This window comes from Triturus cristatus, chromosome 5_1 (assembly GCF_964204655.1).
Source record: "Triturus cristatus chromosome 5_1, aTriCri1.1, whole genome shotgun sequence".
In the NCBI taxonomy this organism is placed as follows: domain Eukaryota; kingdom Metazoa; phylum Chordata; class Amphibia; order Caudata; family Salamandridae; genus Triturus; species Triturus cristatus.
The window spans coordinates 284,150,051-284,177,522 of record NC_140587.1 but is presented as its reverse complement, the minus strand read 5'-3'; the positions used below and the strand labels follow the sequence as shown (position 1 = coordinate 284,177,522).

The following is a 27,472-nucleotide window of genomic DNA, read 5'->3' as shown; positions in this document are numbered from 1 at the left end:
GGTGTATTCCCTGTCCCTCGGGTGCAGGCTGCACCAGAGATCGCATAAACCCAGGTCCCGCAGTCACCCCCGCCCCTCCCCCGAAAGTGCCCCAACCTGGTGAGTGCGTTGAGCGGATCTGTCTTGGGCATTGTCAAAGACTAGGTTGAGGTCGCCGCCTATGATGACATTTCGGTCAGGTGTAGCTGTAGCTTCGGTGACAGCGGAATGTAAGAATCTCTCCGGGCCTTTATTTGGGGCGTACAGGGAGCTAACAGTGAACGTCGTTCCCCACAGCGCAATGCGATATGTCAGTAGCCGACCCTTGATCTCGGCTACCTTATGCAAGACCTCGCCCCGGAACCTCTGAGCCACCAGTATCGCCACCCCCGCTGTCTTCGTGGGCCCTGAAGAAAAGAACTGGGTGGGGAACTTCCGGGATCTCATACGGTGACAGTCGCGCTGCAGGAGGTGTGACTCCTGTATAAGACAGAGATCGGCTTGGGAATTCTCTAGGCAGGATAGGACCGCCATGCGTTTTACTGGGTTGTTAAGGCCCCGCACATTGAGAGTCAAAATCCTAAGTGTGGTGGGAGGCATGACGTGCAGTGGACAAGGAATCCTGCATTAGAGGGAAGACAATTAGCGTAACCCCAGGTTGCTTGATGCACAAACGGACTGCGAAAGCACTGCCACATAAGGACCTGCGAGTCTCAAAGGAGAGGTGGACGTGAAGCACTAAAATCCCTCCCCACCCTTCCCCCAAAAACCCCCAACTAAAGAACTGTCGACCATCATAGTGGAGAACATGTAGTCCATCACTCGCCGGTGATCGGTGAAAAGTCATCGGGTAATCCACCAATAGTGAAGGGAAGCCCTCCTCCCGCCAAGGATCTGAGCTGCAGAGCCAGAACCCCTCAATACAATATGACCCTAAAGTTCCGCCAAGGGCCGGACCAGAAAGTTCCGCTGAGACTGCCTCCAGCGCCGATTGTTGGCCCTTTGTGATCTCCGCTGTCAGTGGTTTTTTGAGACGGCGTATACAACCCTGCTACCTCCAACGAGGCCCTGTTTCATCTGGACCAGTCTTGTTAAACCCTTCCCCCTCCGGGCGATTCACTCCTAACAGTTTGCTGGCCTCCGACAGAGAGCGTAACTGGTAGAGTTTGTCATCCTTACGGAATACCAAGCGAAAGGGGTGACCCCAGCTGTAGAGAATGCTGAGTTGTTGCAAATGTGAGGTAATTGGCTTGAAGAGGTGCCTTTTCTGCAGTGTGAGAGCAGACAAGTCCTGATACAGCACCGGCCTGTGATCCCGAAACTGAAGGGGGTGCGACTGATGGGCCTTTTGTAATATGAGTTCCTTGGTGCGATAGTCCTGCACACATACTAAAATGTCCGACGGAGTAGCCCCAACCGCTCTAGGAGGGCCCACTCTATGTGCCCGATCTATACACAGAGCAGTGTCCAAGGGGCACCCCAGAATGTGATTAAAGAGTTCTGTCGCATAGATAAAGAGATCTTTTGAGGTGTCAGCCATTGTAACCCCCCTGATCCGGATGTTATGGCGACGGGAACGATTTTCCAGGTCTTCCAGGTGGGTCTGGAGATCCACCTGCTGATCATGAACTCTGATAATCTCTTGCTGGAGAGTCGCTACCTCTTCATCTCTCCCATCGCTCTTACCCTCCAAATCCGCTACGCTTTCCCCGATGCCATCCATGTCGCGGCGGACCTCTTTCAGTTCAGATGTGAACTCGCGCTTTAGCGTGTGGATGTCGTCCCGCAGCGCAGAGAACATCGACTCCAGGAATGCCTTGGTGATAGGTTCCGCACCCCCGGCCTCCGGTGAGTCCCGCCCCGCGGCGTCCTCCTCCACACTTGAAGGCGTCCGTCCAGCTGCCGGCTTAGAGAACAACTCTTTGAGGGTTTTGTCCTGCCGCTTTCTAGGATTGGCCATGGTGCCTCCTCCCGGGCCCAACTGGCGCCGTGCCCAAGACCCGTCCCCTCTCCACCAGCCCACAGCCGTAGGACCAGGCCCCAAGGGGTCAAGCAGTAGGAGGCGCGGGACTTCGCAACGCCCACGGCCCAGCAGGCCCACTCCAGCGGGTTACTCACGCACAGCTCTCTGATGTCTCCGGTAATGCGCCTTCGTGCTGCTCTACTTGGCCAGACCGCCTGTCTCTTTCGGGCAGAGCCGCCGGCTCCCCTGTGTCAATTCGGCCGATCAGGGTCGTTGCCCATACTATTTAGAGCGCGCAGACAAACAGCCAGCTTTCACCGTCATTGCCAGGGACAGTGAACACTGTAAAATGACCCCCATGCCACAGGAGAAAACCCCTTGTTTTTTTTCCCAAAAACAAAATCATAGTTTGGCCTTTTCTTTTTGAAAATTAAAAAATCATTGAAAGTTTACTACGCTGATTGAAGTCCTGAGCTGCTCTCTTTCAGACGCCTTGTAAAAACCCCCTTCAGACATTCCCAACCATCAGTGGCTCCCAACCTGTAGGCATCTAGGCCATCCTGATGTACAGAAAGCGTAAACATGATATACAGCCTTAAATACAAAGCAATACTGAGTTAGCAACTATTAAAACAAAGAAAATGCTTGCATGGAAATTGTCTTGTAGAGAGGAGTCTTAAAATTAACACAAAAGACGAACCCGCTTTTGAGATTTCCTTATAGGTAGACATTTGATTTCTTTTCATGCAATGTGGAAAAACAAGAAAAGTTATTATTTTGCGCACAAGGCACATACTGATAGCATCCGTTTACTTTAATTGTTTTGACTATTTACGGTAGCTTGGAAGAAACATTCAGGTTTGCCTGCAGAGTATGCACTTTTAATGCACATTTGGAGGTCCAAAACAATATATTCTGTAAAAATGATTGGAAGGACTGTGAATGGCATATGTTAGGGGCATTTCCAGAGCATTTTCGGGGCTCCAGCCCCTCTTCAGAGCCCCAAAGGACCTAGGGGGACTCATTCCCCCAATACTCAGAGCACCAGGAGGCACAGGTGCAGACCTGTGGGGGGTGCTGTTCCCATTGCGCTAAGAAGCGCTCTGCACTCCCGCAGCACAGGTGCAGGCCGTGCCCAGGCAAAGTCTGGACAATGGGCAGGCCTGTCCTGCGCCCATCAGCAACAGGAAGAGTAAGGGCAGGATAACATCCCCCCTGCCACGCCCCCCCCACGGTGGCTGGACTGTAACAAGACTCCCATTGGGAAAAGGTACTGTTTCAGTTTATTTTTGCAGTCCAGACCACGGCCTGGGGCAATCGCCCCTGTGCCCTTGCTGCATCTGTTTTAATACAGGGCCACTGTACTATTATACTCCATGCAGCAGGCGATTACTGGGCTGAACATATTGGCCTCGCTGTATGCTGATATTGGAAGGGATCAATGAATCAAACTGTACCTGTAAAGTTTGGCTCATCACCCGTGAGGGTTTCCAGGCACTGGGTTGTGGGTTTTTAGTTGAAGAGTCAGGTGTTGAGTTTTTTCATAAAGTCTGTCAGTGAGGGTGATGTTCGGAGGGGAAAGGCGTTCCAGGACTTGGTGGCGAAGTGGGCTAAGGCGCATCCTCCGGTGAGGCAGCGATGTATACATGGTGTCTCCTTGCAAGGTCAAGGTGGGCAAAGTGGAGGTTTCTGGATGGTTTGTGGAAGTTCAGGCTGTGGTTTCAGTATGCTGGTCCTTGGTGGTGGAGGTATTATTGGAACATACATGGCATGATTCCCACCAAAACGCAGCCTCTTCTTCTGGGACTATAAACTTGGCTATTGGATTAGGGATAACCACCAATGGGCATTTAAGAGCTTCTACGGCGGAGTTGGCTTGTTGGCTACCGCTGGCCTGGCTAGCTGGGAAACAGTAATAGGAACATTATGGTGAAGTGTCTGATTTTGTTTAGTAGTTGTGTGGCTTTGTAGTTCGTAGGCCTGCCAATCACCTCCCCATATTGGTATAATTGTTTATATATCTATGGGAGGGGCAATTAGACAAACTGTGCTCCTCACAGTAAGCAACTGAAGGCTAAGATGTGAAAGAAGAAAGCAAAGGATAGCCACCTAGCCCATTAGCCCCCGGCTAAGGTCACCTCCATTGATATAATGTTGTACAGAGCCATCGGTTTCATCAGTACAGAGATCCCACTCACCAAACGGCAAGTCTCATTACAGTCAGAGACGGTAGCTGAGCTAAGGTCCGACCAAGGCACATTTCCCCCACATCAGAGCCCACACAAATGCCATTACATACTCCCCCAAGACCAAGTGAAATTGTACCTAGGAGGTCCAGTGAGTCACACACGAATAATGCAGACCTACCTAACAGGGGAGCCAAGAAAATTAGACATCCGGTAGGCTGCAGAAATAAAGTTGCTCCTTTTTCCTCAGCCCTATCCCAGGCACACCCCAGGGATGAGTTTCTCGACACATCACCCACAATGTTTAGCGAGGGGGCAGTGTCCAAGGGGCATATGTATCAACATCTCCATTTGCAATTCTCAAATAGTGATTTTTTGAGAATCGCAATTTGAGAATTGCAAAACGGGATGTATTTAAACATTCGCACAAATGTAGCGAATTCTTAAAATTTCTTAATTGCGATTAGCAAATTGCGAAATCGCAATTAAGGAATACCTTCCCATTCATTCCTATGGGCCAGGAGGCCCATAGCAATGAATGGGAAGTCCTTCTCAATTTGCGAATCGCTATTTGCTAATCGCTAATTGAGAATATTTTCAAAGGTGCAAGGGTGTCATGATGACACCCTGATGCACCCCTGAAATCAGCATGTGTGCACATATGGTGCACATACATGCCCTAAGGGCATGTATGTGCGCCACATGGCACTTTGAAATATGCAAAAAAGTGCATATTTCAAAGAAATCGCAATTTACCACCAACTTGAAGTTGGTGGTAATTTGCGATTTCTTAACGAGACATCGCACAACTTGGGTGCGTGTTACCTTGCATTTAAGAAATTGCAATTTGTGATTTCTTAAATGCTTACGCAAACTTAAGAAATCGCTAATTTAGCGATTCCTTAAGATTGCGAGGCTGAAATGCCTCATACATCTCATTTTGCGATTTTGTATTTGCAAACGCTGTTTTTTTGCGATTCGCTGCGTGTGCGAATACAAAATCGTTTGATACATATGCCCCCAAATGCTTTAGACAATTCATGGATGATTTTCACTGCAAGGGTAAGGGGATTCTAGCAGAGCACCTAACCCCAATCTGTGTCCGCCTAGCAGCCATAGAGAAGGAATTGGCAGATAATAGAAAGGCACAGACTCCACCCCCTGTAACCAATCCCATTGAAATCAGGGAGTCTAGAGTCCTGCAGGGATCCAGGCGAAGGAGCTTCCCATACTGTGTGCCCAGGGGCTGCCCCCCAATTCATTGTGCTCAGAGAATGGAATACTTGTTGAATCCTCCACTTGAGGGCAGTGGTGGGATGGTCCTGAGCGCAATAATTCCAACCCCCCTATATATCCAGGCAGCCTAAGTTGCAACAAGGAACAACATGCTGCTAACAGAGGGCCCTGTCTCACCAATCCCAGGGGGAGCCTTAAAATGCCTGTTATAATCTCCCTCCTGCATCGTGTCCATGTGTAGTAGTCTTAACCGGAGTACCCCACCCGAGGGAAGACCAAAGTGAATCATATGATGTGCTTCACAACAAAACCCTGGGGTGGTTAGCGTGGTATAGAGGTTGCCCCCTTGCACAATCCAATAACATATTGCATATCAGAAGAGTGGCGTGGATTGGGCCAGAGAGGGTGGACAAAGATGGTGACTGTGTCGCATAAATTTCAGATCCCCATCTCTGGCCCAACGCGTTTTATTCTGTGGTAGCAGCAAGTCATCAGCAGGGCCCCTTATAGAGACTCATCCCCTAGGCTACTTTTACCACTTCCTTTAAAAAATAAAAAATGTACCTCGAGGCCGGGTCCCACGCCTTCTGTGCTCCTGCTCTCCAGAGTCCGCTTCCAGGAAGAGGAAGCAGGCAGCCAGGCTCCCTCCCCTAAGCCAATCGCAACACTGCAATGCAGCGTTGTGATTGGTCTGAGCGCCGTGACTTGGCGCTCGGCCAGGGGCTGTAGGGGTGGTTCTCCATGCAGGCTGTAAATCAGCCTGCATGAAGAACAGGGACGTGTGCATGACTGCTTTGGGCTGCCCGATAGGGCCGACCAAACAGTCATTGCGCACTTGAGTGGGCAAACCACTCCGCCCCTGCCCTGCTCGGAGAGCAGAGTAGCCCTGCCCACCCGACCGCAGCAAAGGAAACATAACATGATAATAACTAGAAGTAAGTTATAATCATGTTATTTTTCCTCTTCTCGCACTGCTTGAAAGCAGTGGGGCGACACTCCTCCACCATAGCGGAGGAGCCGCCACTGTCATGTTCCTGTACCATTTAGGGCTATTTTCTCAGCACAAAATGCATACTCTGACCCATTTTTGGTGCAAGGGTGCAGTCAGAAAAGCGGTCTTGCGCTTCTCATGTAACTATGCATAATTACAAGTAAGTTTGTGGCAATTACGCTAGAGAAAATTCCACCACTTGTGCCCACACATACGGAGAACGTGTTGCCTAAAGGGAACAGCCTCAATGATGGTGTCTTCCTAAGTACTTTATTTCAGTGCATGTCAGATTCCCGTGCTGCAAACTCCTCTTGTAAATAAAAGAAAGTACTTCTGCCCACAAATGCAATGTGCAAATTAACACCTTTTTGTAGACAGTGGGCACACACTTTCGCTGAACTGCAGTAAATATTTTTTTAAGTGAGATTGTCAGGGGAAATCGGGTTCTTTCTACTTACCCTATAAACCTGAGCAGTGGGTAGAATAATTAAAAGGAGTGAGGAAATGGGGAGGGTTTGAGGTTTAGCAACAGAGGAAGTGACCTAAAAAGAAACAAAGTATGCAAAATGCAAGTAGGTTAGAGTAGCCCTTGGCAACCAATACTCCTCTCAAACACACAACTGCACTCTGATTTCTAAAGGTAATGATAGGAAGGTGAGGGTGCTTGGATTAGAATAAGGCAATCAATACCTTATGACTGCCCTCCTCCCATCTGTGCTGCTGCCAGAGAAAACCAAACATTTTGGCTTGTCTATGACACTTTAACGACATCACAGTGACGTGTGTGTCCCTGAAAGTTCAAGCTCCATCCAATCGTAAACTTGATACAGGTTAGTGATTCTTCTCTAGGTCTGCTGACTCAGGCAGCTGGAGAAACAAGCAGAATGTAATCATAGTTGCAGCTGTGGAAGCACACAACTTCTGTGCAATCAAAACATGTACTCCTGGCTACCAATATGTGGGCAGAGCCAGCGCCTCTCCTGGCAGTGCTTCTTGACGCCTTTTTCAGTTTTTTCACATAATGTCTGGCGACAGTTGCATTGTCCAGCCAGATCCCAAAAAATGCTCAACTCAGTATCAGTGATTTTATCTGCTTCTGAAGAAGTAAAGTCTGAATTTCCCTGTCAGGAATCAACCGACTGAATTGTTTTACCTGCCTTCTAGCGAAAGGCATAGAAGGGTAAATGGTGAAAAGGCACAAGCATGTAAAATGGGGGAAGGGAAGCAAAGCAAGGGATGGCACAGAGATGTACATTTCAAAAGTAGCAAAATAGGGGGCCGATTCACAAAGGTAAACTGAGATGAAAGTCTAACTTTATGACTTTTGGTATTCACAAAGGGCATTTCCGAGCAGTAAAGTTAGAATTTTGTCTCAGTTTAAGTTAAGTTTTGGTCTTAATTTTAACTAAGACTGGGCTTTTAGTCTAAGTTGAACTTAAGACCAAAATTTAAGTTAAACTTAGGCAAAAGTCTAACTTTACTACCCGCGAATGCCCTTTGTGAACATCGAAAGGAGTAAACTTAGAATTTCCTCTCAGTTTAACTTTGTGAATCGCACCCCTTGTGTATTCAGACAATGAATGGTAAAAAGCTAGAAAGACTCAGATTATGAAACTGCAGCAAGTAGAAGGGATGCATATTACGGTAAACAAGTTGTATAATCCTATCAGGCACATAAACAAACAACCCATTGGTAAAGCCAATGGGTCTAGATTTCATGTGCAAATATATGCAGCAGAAGAACCTTAAATCCAGACAATAAACAAAAGATAATCTGTATCGAAGGCCCGTCTTTCTTCAGCACATCCTCTTTTTGCTTTTATTTCAAATTAAAGTTTTGTGTGAAGGAAGCTTTCATTATGTCCCTTCTTTAGTTATTAGATCATAGACAGAAAGGAAAGACTGTAATTAGGACTTTCATGCTGCAAAACCTTTTTTGACACAGAAACAAGAAGAGGGTGATAATGAAAGCAAGTAAAGCCGCCTTTCATTTCTATAAACTGAAAGAAAATACCTGGTCTGGGAGAAGCAACTAGGAGGCAAGGACAGACGGGGGAAAAATGAGTCCAGAGGGAAGAAAGGGATTGGAGGAAGACACACGAGAGAGGCTGACAGGGCACAAGGAATGCACAGTGGAATGAGGGGCGAGAGCTCTTGAAGAGAGAGTGGCCAATATGAGGAACAAGGAGCTCTCAGTGGAAAGAGGGAGCGGTTGGTGGGAAATATGAAACGGTGTGCATGGGAGAATGAGGAACCTACAGGGGAAGAGATTTATGACAGTGTGGCAGAAAGGGTAACAAGGCACACAAAGGTGGAAGGAGGGACGGTTGGAGAGATAGATACAAGAGGATCGCAGTCAGGGAAAATGAGGTATGCACGGGGAAAGAGAGAGAGAGGCAGGATGGAAAAGAAAGAAGGAAAAGAAGAGGAACAGAGTGAGACCACCTGTGGCTTGTATAGTAAACAGGGTGAGTAAAAACGTTTTGGGGAAATACATCTTTTTGGAAATTAGGATAGTTTGGAGCTGTTATTATTTTTAAAAAATTGTAAATTAGTGGCACTGCACGGGAAAACATTACAGAAAAAAGATTTGCTGAAATCAAATCACAAATTGATGGAAATATGAGATAATCAATAGCATTTGGGAAACATACTTTACAGGCAAATATGACATAATAAAATGTGCAAGTCACCATCCCCTCTAATGACATAGGTGGCTGCTGAAATATGTAAGGCTGTTCTATCATCAGATGAATAAAATATTTTAATACTGGATAATACAATATACAAGAAAAGCTACTAGTTGTTTCCAATTTAGGAATTAGATATGGATCTTGGAACTATCCATTCATTTTGAGGAATTAGTTTAGTAAGCTGTTATACATGAAAACATTAACATAGTCTTGAAATTAATAGAGTGTTTTGACCCATTTATTACAAAGCCCATTGACAATATAGAATGTGTGCATAAACACAAAAATTAAAGATGGACAAAGAAAGGAGCACAGTAGAGGGGGCCAAATCTGTTTTACTGGGTTTTCAAATTTTTGTAGGTTTTGGTGAAAATCATGCGATTACGTTGATTTTCTGGGCTTGCAATCCCTAATTAATTAGTATTTAAGAGCGTTGATGCCATCACAAAATAATTGACTTCAATATGTATAACATATTCATATAACTTTATATTGATGATTGCTTTTTCTGTTTGTAGGTGTACTCCTACCTTTAGTTAGGCAGATAACATCCAGACAGCACTGAAATGATTATGAAGTTTAAGTTCTGAAGAAGGCTGAATACGTATGACAATTATAAGGATGCCAACACTATAGTGACATAGACATGTTAGATGCAGGCATCCAGGTATATGGTACATGTTCCAAACTCATTATAAAGTTGTTGAGTATAAATGATTTTTTAAAGATATTGAAAGTACCTTGTAAATAATCTATGATTCATGAATGAAGAGTGTGGCCATTAATAGGAAGGTGTATTATAATTGTTTAAAAAATATGTATACATTTGATGGATTTAATGTTCAAAACGTTTTTTTAAAACTCTGTATATAATAACATTGGAAAATATAGGGTGTATGTGTAGTGTCAAATTATTGCTCTTGTTAGTAATCAAAATTATTCAAACAAACTGAGGTTTCAAGCATTTCGATATATAGGTTTAGGTGTTTTGGAGCAACCATCGAGAAGGAAGGTGGGCATCCTCATCCTACATTTTGCATTTTGGGATTTGCCAGTGAAGCACATGGGATTTACTATCTTTGAGATTCTGTGGGGAAATACTATAAAAAGGGTCTCGGAAAGGAACAAGAGGCCTCTCACTAACAACATGGTAGACCATGCGCGAGCCCTCAATTGCAACATTGTCCAACCAATACCTAAGATGAAACCTCCTGAAGTAATGGTGCGACCAGAAAGCAGTGCAGTGGAGCCTGGAGGTTCATGATAAGTAAGACTATTTGCGAAATATTTTATTAGCATTTCAATAACAAAATGACAGCATCTTGAACAAAGGCATCCAATGTTTTCTGTTCACCATCGTCTGAATCACTTCTATGTTTATCGACAATATTGCCTTGACTATCCCTCCTAGTTAAAGGGCTCTTGAAAAGAAATTGATTGGACTTTTCACTCCTCTGAAATTAATTGGTACGGTTAATCATTTGGTTCACTTAGAAACTGGTTGTGAAGCCCACCTGACTGGTCACATTAATACTAAAGTGCACACAAAAAGTGATGATGGAATGCTTGACTTAATCTCAGCCACTGGTAATTACTCAGGCCACATCCCAATCCTTCATTATTTTGCACACTATGTCACCTCAGTTTGGACCCAGCTGTATGCAAATTGTTCTTGACCGTGCTCCAATTGGAACAGTCCAGCCGAATTGCCAAGCCCGGTCCTCCTGGAACTGGAAGACAAGCAACACAGGCCCAGTTTCGCCCTAGTTATGGTCCCGACACCGCAATCACATGGTGCAGTCGCATACTCTGATTTCCTTATGGGAGCCTGTGCTGCAGCAATAAACAGTCCGTAGCACAAGCTCCCATAGAGAAATGGGAGAATCTTTTTAATCCATCCACCGCGTGGCAGGCACTTCAGGGTGCCTGCCACGTGGTGTAGGTATTATCAGGGAGGTGCCCCCTTGCCCCCCAAACGGAGGCTGCAGGGAGAAGGGGGCATTGCTAGCAGCCTCCAAACTCTTTCCTACAGCCTTTCAATGTTGGAAAGCCCGGCATGGAAAGCCTGTCGGAAACCGGGTATCATAATCCCAACGGTGGAAACGCCGTCCATTTTTGATTACGTGCCAGTCTCTGACTGCTCGAGGAGCTCCTTGAGCCCATCGGAATCAAGCCGGAGGGACCGGCCAGTTTCAGTTTTGACCGCCTGCATCATAATTAGGGCTACCTGTTTTTTACATTTCAGTCTGTATTTATCCATATTTATTTTTTGCTACTTTTATCTTTGTTTACCCATATTTATTTTGTGAGAAAATGAAGCTGAAATTAGTATATGTCCACATTTATTTAACTGGTAAATATGCACTCATGCTTGAATGCCTGCCAGGTTTCAATGGTATGAATACCCGAAGAAGATAAATCAATGCACTTATATGAAAATATGCAAATTTCACTATCAACCTTGTGGGTATCCACTGCTGTTTAAGCCTCTTTACTAAATTGTATTTCTGTTTTTTACCCCCTTACCCAGTGGCGGCTCACATTGGGCGTGCTGCAGGGTGGTGGGGCGGGGTAGGGGCAGGGTGAGGGGGTAGAAATCTCTGACCTATGACTGAACGGAGGAACGTAATAATTACTTTCCTCCGTTCCGTAGTATGTTCGTGTTTGCTACCCACCCACCCTGCCCCTCCCCCGCCTCACCGCCCCGCAGCATGCCCTATGCGAGCCACCACTGCCCTTACCTATCAATCCACACAGTTATTGCCCTGGCAGTCATGGCAGACAGTATTTAGAATCACTCAAAAAACAACCCAACTCTGTTTTCATCCACATTTAAAAAATAAATACAGGAGAGAAAATAAATGTTTGTCTGTCTGTATTTGTCTGCAAAAATCAGTAGGAACGGAAAACAGGGAGCCTTAATCATAATGAGAGGGGGGGGGGGTGTTGAGGGAGTCGAAAGTGAAACCCGCGATGAGGCCCAAAGTGTGTTCAGAGCCTTTTGACTGATTTATTGAACCTAGTTATATTTTGCCTACTGAATTGTAGTTTAATATTTAAATTAACCTTCGTGGTTTTCAACATTACTGGGCTTGAGATTCCTTTCTGAGTCTATTCTTATGTATTGACTTATTTGAAATGTGGTTTTGAATCTTATCTTTAGGGACACATTTCCTCATCTACTCTTAAGGACAACATCGTCCCTGAACATAGGTGCTATGGCTCTCATGTAGGTTATCTGACAGATAGCACCGACACAATACAGAAACACCTAAGGTGGCTGCGTAGAGAGAGTAAATCGCTCTCCTACTTAAGCAAAAGAGTACAGAATTGTCCAGAGACATCTTATGCCTGGTCTTGCTGACCCTAAATCTGATGCTGATGTATACACGACAGAGAAAACGAAAGCAGCCTTCCCATGAAAATCCACATTTACACAATATCAGACAAGGTCTAAAACCGCATCAAAGTGAATGCAGCTAAGATGCTGGATCTCAAAATGATCGAAAAGGTAGCAGTCAATCTGCAAGGACAATATTGTTGGCACTTTAGGCAAAATACATACGCTTGAGGTTTTGCTTAAACAACCCTGGTCTTAAATGTGGTCACAAAATTCCCTGAATATATGTGCAACTGTACAAGCTAGGTGCTGCAAAGCTCTTGAGCACTTTCGTTCGAACCAGTGACTACTGGCAAATCACAGTTCCTCCTGAACAATGGAGAACCAGCCTTTAAAACTGTTTGGGTGCCCTGCTCCCTTACAAAGAATGATGAATTATATTCTTGCTAAACTGGAGGATTTCTACATCAGATATGTGAATGACAAATTGGTTTTCAGTGACTTAGCCTGTAGAGCCAGAAGAAGGTTCTACAGGCACCAGAGAGCAGCGATAACAATCAGGTTATGCAAGTGCCAGAAAGAGCTACCCTTGTAGGTCTAAATAAAAAAAACGAAAATCCAGCCTTTGGAGGCCAAAATCCAAGATGTTAGTTCACAAACTCAGACCCAGGTGACAGCCTTTTTGGGACCTCCTAGATATGAATGCAATTATTTGGAGAATTATGGGACCACAGATGATCCATTGACTGCCTTGACTTCAAAGAGCTCCAAAGGCTTGTTGAGGCAGGGGACAATGGTCAGCATAAAGCAATCCAACAACAGTGCAAATGAGACATGTTGCTTTTGGCGTGGTCTTTGGGTGGTGCAAGCTCTTCGGATGTTCATGCTGCTTGGGGGGGTAGATGCTGTAGATGGGGAACAGCCGGAACAACGCAGGCAGACTCACGGATGCCAGGGCAACGAAAGCGCAACTACGCTTGCCTGAACAATGCATCTGCCTTAACCACGCATATGAGTGGTTAAGGCAGGTAGCCCTCTAGTGTTCAGGGTGGGCGGGGTGAAGAACTGGATGCATCGGAACAGGAAACTCCGCACGAGACAGATAAGTGTGGCTGAGGGTGGGTTTGGGGGGGGGGGGGAGTAATTTTTATGGGTGGGGGTCACTTTTAGGGCTCAGGGCGGAGGGCAGGTCAGGGTACTTTTGGGGAGGGAGGAGGTTTTTGGAGCTTAGGGCTGGGGGGTTAGGTAGCTTTAAGGGGTGGATATCGAGGGGAGTTTTTATGAGTGGGAGCGGTTTTAGGGCCCAGTGTGCGGGAGATCTAGCAGGTCAAAATTGCACAGTGCATCTTTGCTGCAAAACAATGTGTCTTGGAAATGGTCCCAGGTATGCTGAGGAGACAGAACAACTTCTCTATACCGCATGTCATCTAGGTGGGGTACCAGCTCTCGATCAGCAACTATGGGTAGGTTAAAGGTACAGACAATGGTGATGGCCTCCACTCAGGTGTGTGACTTCCTGGTGGTAATACACAAGGCCTCATACCTGCATGAGAAATAGGATGAAAAGCTTTGTCACTCAGGCACGGGGGCTCAAAATGGTGGCCTGCAAACACTTGGAGTGCTGTGTCATAGCCACATGGCCTCATGCCTGTCAGGTCACTGAAAGGGGAACCTTCATGCCCTCAGTGCAGTATTTCACAACTGTGATGGGCCACGACTTGAGGTGCTGTTTTGCAAGCACATGCCTGCAAAATCACTGGAGAGTGAGCCGGGAGAAACAGCCTGAAAAGGACTGAGCCACCAACTTTGGACGCTGTGTCACAATTTAACTTTTGCCTCATGCCTACGAGGGTGCCTAATCAAGTAAGCCGCTTGAGTTGATCAGCTTCTTTGAGTGGAGATGGGCAAAGGATTAGACCTGTGGGGCTGCCTTAGCAGTGCTAAGTACCTCATCATAGTGAGGGCAAAAAGGATCTCAGGCAATGGCAATGGCAATAAAAAGCAGGTTCCAAGCATGCAGAGTAGTGTTCAGCAGTGTAGACCTTCTCCTCAGTCCCATGGGTGAACTCCTTTTAAAAGAAGATGTGCAAGGTTTCTGTTTCTAGTTCTCGTATTTCGCTACACAGGTGTGCAAAGCCCCTTCAAGTGAAACACTGGACTAGATGGATGGACCAGCTTATATCCAGTGTTAGATGTAGCTGTCCCAAATCAAGGTCGAGATTTACAAAGACTTTGCATTGGGTGAGTGGTACATTTTCAATGCAAGTTTTGTGTTTTGTAACGAAAAGTAACCTAAAGCTGCGCTATGCACTGTTTGCCTTCACTTTGGGTCAAGTGGGCATTCCATAGTTTCCTTGCAACCATACCTGGGACTTGACGCAAGTGCCTATCTACAGTGAATTGTAGACAGGGATTTGTGCTTAAATCCTGCACCTCCTTGAGGCAGGCATAACAAGGAGAAATGATTTCCTTTCTCTTCGTTTTTTCCTCTTTCATATGTGCAGCATTTTACTGCACACATAGATAGAGGGAAATGCCTTAAAGCATAGTTTTTATGCAGGAAGGGGACACTTTCTGTACAAAAAATATGCTTCCCACAACACAGACACCCTTGCACTAGGGCGCAAGGTGTCTGTGAATAGCAGCATAAAGTGTGCCACGCAGGGAGGGAGCAGAACAGAATCACATCTTAGCAGATATGGTGCTGTTCTGCTCTCTCCCTCTCAAGCAACGCAGTGCAGCAATTTTACTTGCGATGCTGGGTTGCTTGCTTTCTTAGTAAATCTGGGCCCAACGGCCCAGTGAAATCGGAAGTTGGCGACCTACATTGTGGGGGGGAGGACTCACAGCAGAATGCATGGTTTTAGTGGACCACAGCTCCTTGAAAAACATGTTTGTGTGAAATTCTGCTGCACAACACGAAGCACAGGATGTGGGATATAGCAGAAAGTCTATGCCCTACTGTATGCACAAAGGCAGGGCTTTAATTGGGCCGGGTCTGACCACTGGCAGTTTTTTAAAGGGGGCCTCGAAACGGGTTACTATCAGGCTCTGTTTTGTGCCCTGGCACAGGCGGTCCATTTTTTTTTCCGGACTGCAGTGACAGCAGGCACATGGATGTGCGTGTGGTGAGCGTTGTAGAGGAAGATAGTCCTTTAACCCCTTCGATGCTCATGACGGGGCGGTTCCGTCATGAGCATCGGTTGGGCTGTGCTTATGACGGAAATGCTCCGTCATGAGCACAGCCCCCGGGGGAAGCGCTGGCGCTCCCCCCCCTGGGGCATCGATCGTGCCCCCACAGAGGGGGATGGCAGCGGAAGAGCTTCCGCTGCCACCCCGAGCCCCCCCACGCTTCCCCCCGGCGTCATCAGGAAGCGTTGGAAGCGCTGGAATCCATTTCTTCCAGCGCGTCCAAGGGGGTAGAGGTAGGTTTGCTTGTCCGGTGGGGGCCGCGGCGGTGACATTTTTAGTATTGAGGCATCGGGGGAGAGGAAAGAGTATTTCCTCTCCCCTGATGTCTCAATACAGGGCATTACTGCTCCACGATGGTGCACAGCGTCGCGATCGTGGAGCAGGGATGCCCCACTAGACACCAGGGATGTGTGTTGTGGAATTTGGGAAGCGACCCCTTGGGCAAGGGTCGCTTCCTAGGGGTGCCAAATTTTTTGAAGTCTTTTCTGCCCTTCCTAGGGGCAGATCGGTCATCTTTCTGCCCGTTTCTGCCCCCAGGGGGGGCAGAAAAGCTCACTAGACACCAGGGATGTCTTTTATGTTATGTAGGAAGCGACCCCTTGGGCAAGGGTCGCTTCCTTCGGGGGCAAAATAATTCGAAGACTTTTCTGCCCCCCCTGGGGGCAGATCGGTCTTCTTTCTGCCCGTTTCTGCTCCCAGGGGGGGCAGAAAAGCCCATTAGACACCAGGGATTTCTTTTTCTTTATGTAGGAAGCGACCCCTTGGGCAAGGGTCGCTTCCTTTGCGGCCTAATTATTTATAAGACTTTTCTGCCCCCCCTGGGGGCAGATCGGTCGTCTTTCTGTCCGTTTCTGCTCCCAGGGGAGGGGGCAGAAAAGCCCACTAGACACCAGGGATGTCTTCTTTTTTATTTAGGAAGCGACCCCTTGGCAAAAACTGTTTGCATTTGTGCTCGATGTGTATTTTGTTGTCTTGTGAGTAATTTGTTTTTTTTTTCTTCTTTCTAGTTGGATATCGTTGGTTTTTGCTGTGTCACTGCAAAGTAGGTTCTGGTGAGTGTAGCTGTCTCTTGTAATTGAATTCTATAGTTTTTGAGTACATTGATCATTGTGATAAAGGTACACATTTCTTTACTTACTTGGTTTGCACATTGTTGGCTGTTGTTGACTTGTTTGTGCTGTCTTCAATCTTAGTAAGTATAATGGCTAGCCGCAGGATTACTGCTCAGCAGGTTGTTGGTTTGCTGTTTGAGTCTTCCTCTGATATTGGTTCAGAGACTGACTCTGCATCTGAGGGAGAGGAGGCAGGGGACGATTCTGGCAGTGAGTTGTCTCTCCGTATGGAGTCATCGGATGATGAAGATACTCTTAGTGCGGATGAAGTGCCTGTGTTAGAGGAGGAGACTGATGTGCCGATAGTGCGGCAAGAGGCTTCTGGGCTGCAGTCTGCGGCTGCAAGGCTTCCCGTTGGTGTAGTGCGGCAAGAGGCATCTGGGCTGCAGGCTGTGGCTGCAAGGCTTCCCTTTGAAAGTGATGACCTCTGGGTTGCTCCTGGCATGGTGCAGCCGGCATTGCCAGAGTTTACTGGTGTTCCAGCCTGCCGTGGGTACTTGGGCCTCCCACACAAGTGAGGCACCATTTTTACTGGGAGACCTGGGGGAACGCTGGGTGGTGGTAAATTTGTGTGAGCCCGGTGATGCCACATCTTTCCCACCCCAAAATGTGTAAAAAAAAGTGATTTTTTCAGCAAACATTGAGGTTTGCAGGGGATTCTGGGTAAGGAAACGTTGGGGGATCCATGCAAGCCATACCTCCCTGGAAGCCGCCGGGTGTCTAGTTTTCAGAAATGCGTGGGTTTGGTAGGTTTCCCTAGATGGCCGCCGAGCACCGGGTCAAAAACCAAAGTAACCCCCCTTGCAAAACCAGGTGGTTTTGCGATAGGCCATTTTGATGTCGCCTCACTACGTTTTGGGCCCTTGCCTGCCGCGGGTACTTGGGCCTCCCACACAAGTGAGGCACCATTTTTACCGGGAGACCTGGGGGAACGCTGGGTGGTGGTAAATTTGTGTGAGCCCGGTGATGCCACAACTTTCCCACCCTAAAATGTGTGAAAAAAGTGAATTTTTCAACAAAAATTGAGGTTTGCAGGGGATTCTGGGTAAGGAAACGTTGGGGGATCCACGCAAGCCATACCTCCCTGGAAGCCGCCGGGTGTCTAGTTTTCAGAAATGCATGGGTTTGGTAGGTTTCCCTAGATGGCCGCCGAGCACCGGGTCAAAAACCAAAGTGACCCCCCCTTGCAAAACCAGGTGGTTTTGCGATAGGCCATTTTGATGTCGCCTCACTACGTTTTGGGCCCTAGCCTGCCGCGGGTACTTGGGCCTCCCACACAAGTGAGGCACCATTTTTACCGGGAGACCTGGGGGAACGCTGGGTGGTGGTAAATTTGTGTGAGCCCGGTGATGCCACAACTTTCCCACCCCAAAATGTGTGAAAAAAGTTATTTTTTCAGCAAAAATTGAGGTTTGCAGGGGATTCTGGGTAAGGAAACGTTGGGGGATCCACACAATCCATTCCTCCCTGGAAGCCGCCGGGTGTCTAGTTTTCAGAAATGTGTGGGTTTGGTAGGTTTCCCTAGGTGCCGGCAGGGCTAGGGTTCAAAAACTACAGCTAGTCACTTTGCCAAAAAAGGGTCATTTTTCACTGCAAAATTGAGGTGTGACCACGTTGCGTTTTGCGCCGTTTACTGTCGCAGGCACTAGGCCGACCCGCAAAATTGAGGTACCATTTTTCTCGTAGGACTTTGGGGAACGCAGGGTGGGTGGAAATTTGTGGATCCACGCAGATTCCAGAACTTTCCACCACAGAAATGTGGGGAAAATGTGTTTTTTTTGTCATTTTTTTACGTTTGCAAGGGATTCTGGGTAACAGACCATGGTGGGAGGCAGTCAAGTCACTCCATCCTGGATTCCCCTGGGTGTCTAGTTTTCAAAAATGTATAGGTTTGCTAGGTTTCCCTAGGTGCCGGCAGGGCTAGGGTTCAAAAACTACAGCTAGTCACTTTGCCAAAAAGGGGTCATTTTTCACTGCAAAATTGAGGTGTGACCACGTTGAGTTTTGCGCCATTTCCTGTCGCGGGCACTAGGCCGATCCGCACAAGTGAGGTACCATTTTTCTCGTAGGACTTTGGGGAACGTGGGGTGGGTGGAAATTTGTGGATCCACGCAGATTCCAGAACTTTCCATCCCAGAAATGTGGGGAAAATGTGTTTTTTTGTCATTTTTTTACATTTGCAAGGGATTCTGGGTAACAGACCATGGTGGGAGGCAGTCAAGTCACCCCGTCCTGGATTCCCCTGGGTGTCTAGTTTTCAAAAATGTATAGGTTTGCTAGGTTTCCCTAGGTGCCGGCAGGGCTAGGGTTCAAAAACTACAGCTAGTCACTTTGCCAAAAAAGGGTCATTTTTCAATGCAAAATTGAGGTGTGACCACGTTGCGTTTTGCGCCGTTTCCTGTCGCGGGCACTAGGCCGACCCGCACAAGTGAGGTACCATTTTTCTCGTAGGACTTTGGGGAACGCGGGGTGGGTGGAAATTTGTGGATCCACGCAGATTCCAGAACTTTCCATCCCAGAAATGTGGGGAAAATGTGTTTTTTTTGGTCATTTTTTTACGTTTGCAAGGGATTCTGGGTAACAGACCATGGTGGGAGGCAGTCAAGTCACCCCATCCTAAATTCCCCTGGGTGTCTAGTTTTCAAAAATGTATAGGTTTGCTAGGTTTCCCTAGGTGCCGGCAGGGCTAGGGTTGAAAAACTACAGCTAGTCACTTTGCCGAAAAGGGGTCATTTTTCACTGCAAAATTGAGGTGTGACCACGTTGCGTTTTGCACCGTTTCCTGTCGCGGGCACAAGGCCGACCCGCACAAGTGAGGTACCATTTTTCTCGTAGGACTTTGGGGAACGTGGGGTGGGTGGAAATTTGTGGATCCACGCAGATTCCAGAACTTTCCATCCCAGAAATGTGGGGAAAATGTGGTTTTTTTGTCATTTTTTTACGTTTGCAAGGGATTCTGGGTAACAGACCATGGTGGGAGGCAGTCAAGTCACCCCATCCTGGATTCCCCTGGGTGTCTAGTTTACAAAAATGTATAGGTTTGCTAGGTTTCCTTAGGTGCCGGCAGGGCTAGGGTTCAAAAACTACAGCTAGACTCTTCGCAAAAAAAGTGTAAATTTTCCGTGTGAAAATGTGGTGCGTTCACCTTAGGTTTTGAGCCACTTCCTGTCGTGGGCACTATGCCTACCCACACAAGTGTGGTACCATTTTTATCGGGAGACTTAGGGTAGTTCAGATTTGTAAAGCAACTGTTATTACCTATTGATTTTTGATGCATTTCTCCCTTCCAAATGAAAGACAATGTGTAAAAAAAAAAGTCATTTTGAAAAATGACCAATAATTGTCATGCAAGTATGAGTATTCCCAATTTCGAAAATGTGCAAATATGCACTGTTTCTAAACTCTGTAATTTGTTCCCATTTCAGAAATACATAGGTGTCTTTCATACCGATATTTCCATGTATACATTTTCCCACAATAATTGCTATATACCCGGAACAAAAAAAAAACATTACAAAATGCTGCTCAGTTTTTTACTCTGGGTTCGTTGGGCTCTTGGTGAACCTACAAGTCCTATATATACCCACAACCAGGAAGGTCCACCGGATGTAACGGTACATTGCTTTCAAAGAGATGTCATAATTCGAAGAAGTTACAGGTGAAAACGTTGACTCAAAAGGCTGCTTTTTTCAACAAATTTTAAATTTTTCCTAGATTTACCTGTTAGTTTCTATAAAGAAACCTTGATGGATCTACACAAATGACCCCTTGCTGAATTCAGAATTTTGTCTATTTTTCGAAAATGTATAGCTTTCCAGGATCCATTATTGCTTTTCTACCCATTTGTACCATTATCTGGAAGGAGGTTCAAAGCACAAAAAATAGCAAAAATAGGGTATGCCCCAGAAAAATGTCAAAACTGTGTAAAAAATGTTGGATTTCTAACAAAAAACTGTCATTCCCTAAAAGCTGGAGAAATTGTGATTTCAGCCCCACAACCCCTTTTTTGATATCATTTGCAGAGAAAAACCCAGACGCTTTCATTTGCAGCCACTTTTCCCCATTTTTCACAAAAAAACCAAACTTTTCCTGTATTTTGACTAATTTCTGGGAACCCTCTAGGAGAATCCACAAACCCTGGGTACCTTTAGAATCCCCATGATGTTGGAAGAAAAGGACGCAAATTTGGCGTGGATACCTAATGTGGTCAAAAAGTTACAGGGGCCTAAGCGCGCACTACCCCAAATAGCCCAAAAGAGGCTTAGCACAGGAGGGGAAAAGGCCTAGCAGCGAAGGGGTTAAAGGGAGTCATTTTCTCTCTGGATTTCCCTTCTCTTTTTGAAACTCAGGAGCAGCAACATTCTCGTGGTGTCACCAGGGCTTTAAGTGGAAGTTTTTTCAACATTATATACAAGCCATAGTTGCTGCTTATTTATCTTATGCAACTAGCGACCATTGACAAAGCCAATAGCCCTGACTTGTAGTTATGATGTGACTTGTATCATATATCTGGACGCAATGACAGGAACAGCAAAATACAAGTCGGGAGGCACACTGTGCTAAACATAGATTTTTTGCTTACGTGTTTTTAAGCCACGTCCTTAATTACATTGACCACGCCCCTTTGAGAGACTCCCTAGTTTTTTCATCCCACTTGATGCCCTGCACATAGGTGTTGCTTACATGCCACAGCCGTGTTTAACATTGTGCTCCGGCCAAGCCACCCTCATCTGCTTTAACTGGAGCAGTTTCAGCCAGGTGCAACAAAGGGTCCTTCACCCTTTCTGATAATTCAAACAAGGTAGTACACATGGCTTTACAAAGAAATTGAGGGCGGTGACACCTGAGTAGTTCAGGTTGACAAGCATTAAGAGGGGAGAGAACTAACTCTGACTACTACCAACTCTATAAAGCACCCGAGAAAATCAGTTGCTACACAGTAATGGTGCTGCATGGGTGCCCCATTACATGTTACCTAAGCACAGTGCACATACAATCAGGGAGGATCAGGGGCAGTGGCGGTTCCTCCACTATGGTGGAGGAGCGCCGCCCCACTGCTCATTGAGCAGTGCAAAAGAAAAAGAAAAGGATAACAACAAGAAGTTATAATTTTATTTTTCTTTGCTCCAGCCAAGTTGTGGGAGGCGGGGCTGGCTCCCTGCAGTGGAGTTGTTTGCACTCCCTCCCTACGTGCGCATGACAGCATGACCAGCCCTCTAGGACCGGCCATACCGTCATGCACACTTGGCATGTTCTCCATTGGGCTGTGTTGCACAGCCCTGTGGAGAACATGCCCAGTGTCCCCAGGCACTGCCTGAGCGACAAACAGGCCGCTCAGACCAATCAGGATGCTGCTCACGCAGAGTCATGATTGGTTGGGAGAGTCCGGAAGCCTGGGTGCTTCCGGTGCTGCCAGCAAATGGAGGAGAGCCGTGCGGCAGCGGCTGGGAAGGTAAGATTATTTTATTTATTTTTTCACCCGACACCCCCCTCAGCCGGATTACCCCCGTTCAGAGGCAGACGCCACTGATAAGTGGGCCCAGTAATGACATATCACATGGATTTGCCAGTGATAGGCAGACTATCCAGCTGGCTTCAAGTAGAAAGGCCTGCACCTCTTTACTGTAAACAGCTGGCACCACCTGTTAGTAGAGTCAGAGTCTGGCTACAATGGTATTAATCACCCAGGATAAAAGGTGCGCTTTGAGTTGACCTGAACCATCCAACATCATCTAGGACTCTGTTGGTAAGCAACATGCTAACGTTGCATAGAGCACTTGTCAAGAGACTCCTACCAGACTTCCTGTATGAGAAAACATCCTGCAATGCATGAATGATAAAATGAAGCGCAGACTGCCCCATAGACCTGGCACCAAAAACGTTCACCCTGGTACAGCCCAATTACTGAAGCCGGATTAATGTAGTGTGATCAGACATGTTGCAGTTAAAGTATTTTTAGAAGAAGTTAACTGATGTGTCCCTTAACCATTCTTAATAATATTAAAAGCAGAAGACCAGATATTATTCTGATTACCAAAACTAAGGTTCCAGGGAAACAATGCCCGAAGCTACGGCTGACAATAGGACACAGCGGCTGAAATCAGCAGATGCCACATAACATGCCGCATAACAAGCCGCATCACCTGAGCGCCATGTGCACAGCAGGGCACTGGGTACCAAGAAGCTTCAGGAATAACAGACAAGAAAACGATCCTTGGCCGAAACACCCTAAGATTCCGCTCTTCCGGAAAGAAGATGAAAGTTATCTTTTTACAGCATGTCTGACATCAGCAGTACAATTCCACTCCACCTCTACTGACGCCCTCTCTAAACTGACTGCTCCCAGAGTCTCTACCCACCCCTCCCCCAACAAATGTAATTAATTGTATATTTGTACCCAGGTGAGCTTTGTAAAGTAACAGGTGCTCACTCGGCACATAGCAGGCAATCCTGCCTGGTCCAGCTCCCACCGTTATCACAGGTCGAGTGCTCCACTCACCTTCAACCTTTGCTTAAACCCAGTATTTAGAAATACCGCAATAAACTAAAACAAATGCATTACTTAATGCAGATGCAATCATTTGGAAGAATTAAATAATCATGGCAACAGGCAATGCGCTTTATTTACAGCTCACAGGAAAGCACAGATAGATAAGGTTTTGAGATGTATAACGCAGGAAGACCCACGAATGTAAAAACCCTCAAAGTACCGATGATTTAAGTGCCGAATGGCAAAGAGTTGTAAAGTGAGATGAAGAAGACAATCAGGAGATATGGAGAGGCACAAACTTCTAAAAGGTAGGATGGCACAAACAGACTAAGGGGCAGATGTACCAATATCTTGATGCAAATCACTGGTCTAAAATTGTGACCAGTAAAGAGTTTTAATAACCAATCAAAGGTTTTAATAGGTCAGTTCTTGAAAATCCCAATTGTAGTAGGTGGCAATCCGACCTACCTCATGAATATTAATGAGGTAGGTGGCATATTGCAACACATTAAGATTGGAGACCGTCACAGAGATGGAGACCACCAGGTCAGTGTTCACTTTTAAAATAAAAAAATACAAAAATACAAATAAATGAAAACAATTAAATACAGGCCGTTTTCCTTAAAGGAAATGAGTCCAGATTTGTTTGTTTTTTTTAGTATTTTTTTAAGTTTGTATAAGATTTGGCAGTGGACTCTTCAACAAACATTCTTTTACATTCACTTTTTTACATTCACTAAGGGGAAGGGATACCATTGGGACCCCTCACGTTCTGCCAGTGCATTGCCACCTTCTTTGAGGTGCTGGTAAATTTTCATTGTTTTACAACAACAAGCCTTATTATGGAAGTGCCTCAGGGGCGCAATTGGCATTAGCGCCTGCTTTACGTGCCCTCCTGGGCACTTTGGTATTACTGAGGCTTGCCTAGCTCTTTTTGGGATACAGATAGCGCTGACGTACATATAGCGCCAGCACTGTCATTAGAGGGTCTTCCCTCATTTGCATGGGGTTGTAGCCCTAGCAAATGAGGGAATCTCTTTGCATCTTTTCATCTATATTCGTGAGCCATATTATAGACACGCTGCGAAGGTAAAGAAGCTGTGAGGAGACTCGCTGACACTGTGCCATCTAAAAGGTGGCACATAGTCAGTGCGCCCCCTGATGGCAGCCCTTTGGAGAGGGGTGAAAAAGGTCCTCTGGACCCACTAGACATTCCATTCCAAACAGGTGCAGTCCCTCACTGCACCCGCCTGCATCAGGATCTCTCACCTTTCTTAAAAGTGCAGACGGGTGGCCGGCTGCACAGTGAAACACAGAGCGGCGCTTCAAAGCCGCTCCCTATTTCACTTGAATGCCTGCTGCCAGGGCTGCACAAGTTCTCGGCTGCCCTGCGGGCAGCCCATTCAGTGCCATACAGTGCCCTCTCCTTGTTAGTGGGCGTACCTTTTGAAAGCTGCACAAAGAAGAACAATGTGCTGCATTGTATAATTAAGGCTCCCTGTTTTCCGTTTTTACTGATTTTTGCAGATAAATACAGACAGAAAACATTTATTTTCTTGTCTGTATTTATTTTAAAATGTGGATAAAAACGGAAATTGGGTTGATTTTTGAGTAATTCTAAATACTGTCTGCCATGGCCAATAGCTGTGTGGATTGATAGTTAAGGGGGTTAAAAAAGAAAGGCATTTTAGTAAAGAGGCTTTAACAGCAGTAGATATGCAAAAGGTTGAGAAAGAAATGTTCATGTTTTCATATAAGAGTATTGATGTATCTTCTGTGGGTGTCACAGCATTGAAACCTGGCAGACAGTCAAGCATGAGTGCATATTTATTGGTTATATAAATGTGGAAATATACTAATTTCAGCTTGATTTTTCCACAAAACCCAAAATAAATATGGATAAATACAGATAAAATTAGCAAAAAATAAATATGGATAAATACAGACGGAAATGTCAAAAAAAAAAATACCATAAAACCGGGAGCCCTATGTATAATACAGCCCCTGGTCGTAAGAGTGCCGATAGGCAGAGACAAACTGCAGCATGGGGCAGTATAGGCGGCGATATACGCTGCAGGAAGGCACAGAGATGAAGGGGCTTATTTACAAGCCCCTTGCACCGCTGATGCCTCGCTTTTAACATGGAAAAAAATCAGGCATGGGCGGCGCAAGGGGCTTTTAAATAAGCCCTAAAGTGTGCAAAGCCAAAGGTTTAAAGTACAGAAATGAACAAGACCGAAGGCAGACAGGTGGGAAAATGTAAATAAATGTAAATTGATACTAGCGCACTACACACCCGCAAGGGTCTCAAGGCGCGTGTACGAATATCGCTGTGGAACCCATCCTGGCTTTCCCTGTGAGGCGTCCACTCCTGGGCACCCCCAAGGTGGAGGCCAGGCATCCTTAGCGTTGTGGGGGCCGTTGTGGAGATTAAGCAAGCTATTGCCCAGAGTTGCAGAGTTGCACTCTATGATTGGAATGGCACCGAGGCGAGAATTATCAGGTCCGTGGAATTTTGAGCCCAAGACCCGCCGAGGCAGGGAATTGAACCCTGGTCCCGGGCTAGACCTCTGCAACAGGGTCTGCGCTCTAATCATTGAGCCACACTTCTCCAGGAAGTTGAAAAAGTAAAATAAGGGCTGGAAGAGGGACAAACGTCAGCATAACATTTGGGAAGGCATGGAGATGCACAGGGCAGGAAAGCAAAACATGGACAAGTGCAGGAGGACGAAGACAGGATGTGGAAGGCACAAAGATGCAAACTTGAGCGGGGACAGAGCGGTGAAGTGCTCGAACACCAAAGTGTGTTTGCGTGAGAAGACACAGCAACGCAAAGGAAGATAAGGCGCACAGAACTGCCAGAGGCACAAAGCCTAGTCAGGGAGTACATAGAGATGGAAGAAACAACAGTACCTCTCCTGCAAAGTAGACGGCCACCACCCCCAGCGGCAGGCAGCAGCACACGATGTTGAACACTGCCCACCACTTGTAGGCAGGCACCTGGCCCGCCGTCTCATCAAACCGTCCGTAGGGTACGTTTGTTGTGTCGCCGGAGGTGGGCTCCAGGGGCACCGCGAAAGAGCTCATTTTGGTATCTGTGGGCAGGGAGCCTCTGGGTCCAATCTGTGTGGGCGACGGAGGCTTTAGTGCGACGTCGAAGCTGGCACGGACTACCTGTGCGGCTGGATAGGGTTAGAATGACCGCTAAAGGTGCAGTCCGGGCAGCGCAGCTCCTCCACTCTCAGGAGTATGAACTCAGCTCAGGCAACTCTCCGGAGGACGTCTGCCAAAAGCCTCCAACACATTCCCGTTTTATGACGCTTCGCACTCACTTCGGTCTGCAATAAACTCGGCAGGCGTTATCCGACTGCTGAAACGGTACGGACAGGGCTGTCCTTTTACCTGCACTTTCACAATTCTGTTTGCGCGTGTGACTGTGTATCAATCGGACTTCAGTACAAAGAGCCTTTTGAGAGTGTAAAATGACCACTATTTCCGTTTCCTATTCGTAAAGTTCCTGTGTGTGAAAACCTCCCATTGTGCGTTCCAGGGCGGCAAAGCGTTCAGCGTTTGTGAACACCCGCACACTTACATTTATGAGGTTATTTCAAACATTTACGAATCCCACCTCCCACCAACAAAATGGTCATAATGTCTCCTATTTCAGGGTGTGAATAAGAAAGGATCACCCACAAAAATTAGTGGGGTGTCGGACAAGAGGTTCCTCTATTGGAAATAATATTTTTCCTGTGGTGAAAAACGCGTGTTTGCACTTGCTCTGTTATTTTCCACCAGCAAAACAACACAGCTGTATATTTTTCAGTGTAAAGCAATAATTCGCAAAACTTATCAGCATTATCCTTAGAAACCTGCGACTGCACAGGTCTTTAAGGCATAACCGAGTTAAATAGTCTGTGACTTCCAAACCTTTGCAAATCTCAGCAATGTGAGGGCGAATACCCATGGATGCAGTCAATTTCAAACAGGTTTTAAGAATTGTAACCCTTTGTGTCTGGACAACAGTTGCTGGGTTGCAGTGGGGTTCCATGTCATGCTTGGCACCATCAGCCATCCTGAGCATTTAGTCCGCAGTGTACGGTTTTTGGGCCTCTACTTACACTCTTAAAAGAGGACGTACATATCCCAAACCCGCAGTGTTGCACGCTAACAGAAGGTGTCCATGCAGGCCAACAGAAGGTGTCCACGTATTGTGTTAATGTTGGTGCGTCACTTTCTCAGTGTTACCTCTTGGCAACGTAGACTTTGGGGAGCAAGATCACTAGATATCAG

At 46.5% G+C, this 27,472-nt stretch overlaps 1 long non-coding RNA gene across 1 annotated transcript in view; it reads right to left on the bottom strand.

Annotated features, from left to right (window-relative positions):
* LOC146830731 (uncharacterized) overlaps positions 1-26,610 on the bottom strand; it is a 101,164-nt gene extending 74,554 nt beyond the window's left edge. Inside the window, exon 1 of the long non-coding RNA XR_014961482.1 lies at positions 26,096-26,610. This is a non-coding gene — a long non-coding RNA (uncharacterized LOC146830731). The remainder of the gene's footprint in view (positions 1-26,095) is intronic.
* Positions 26,611-27,472: the final 862 nt, after the last annotated feature.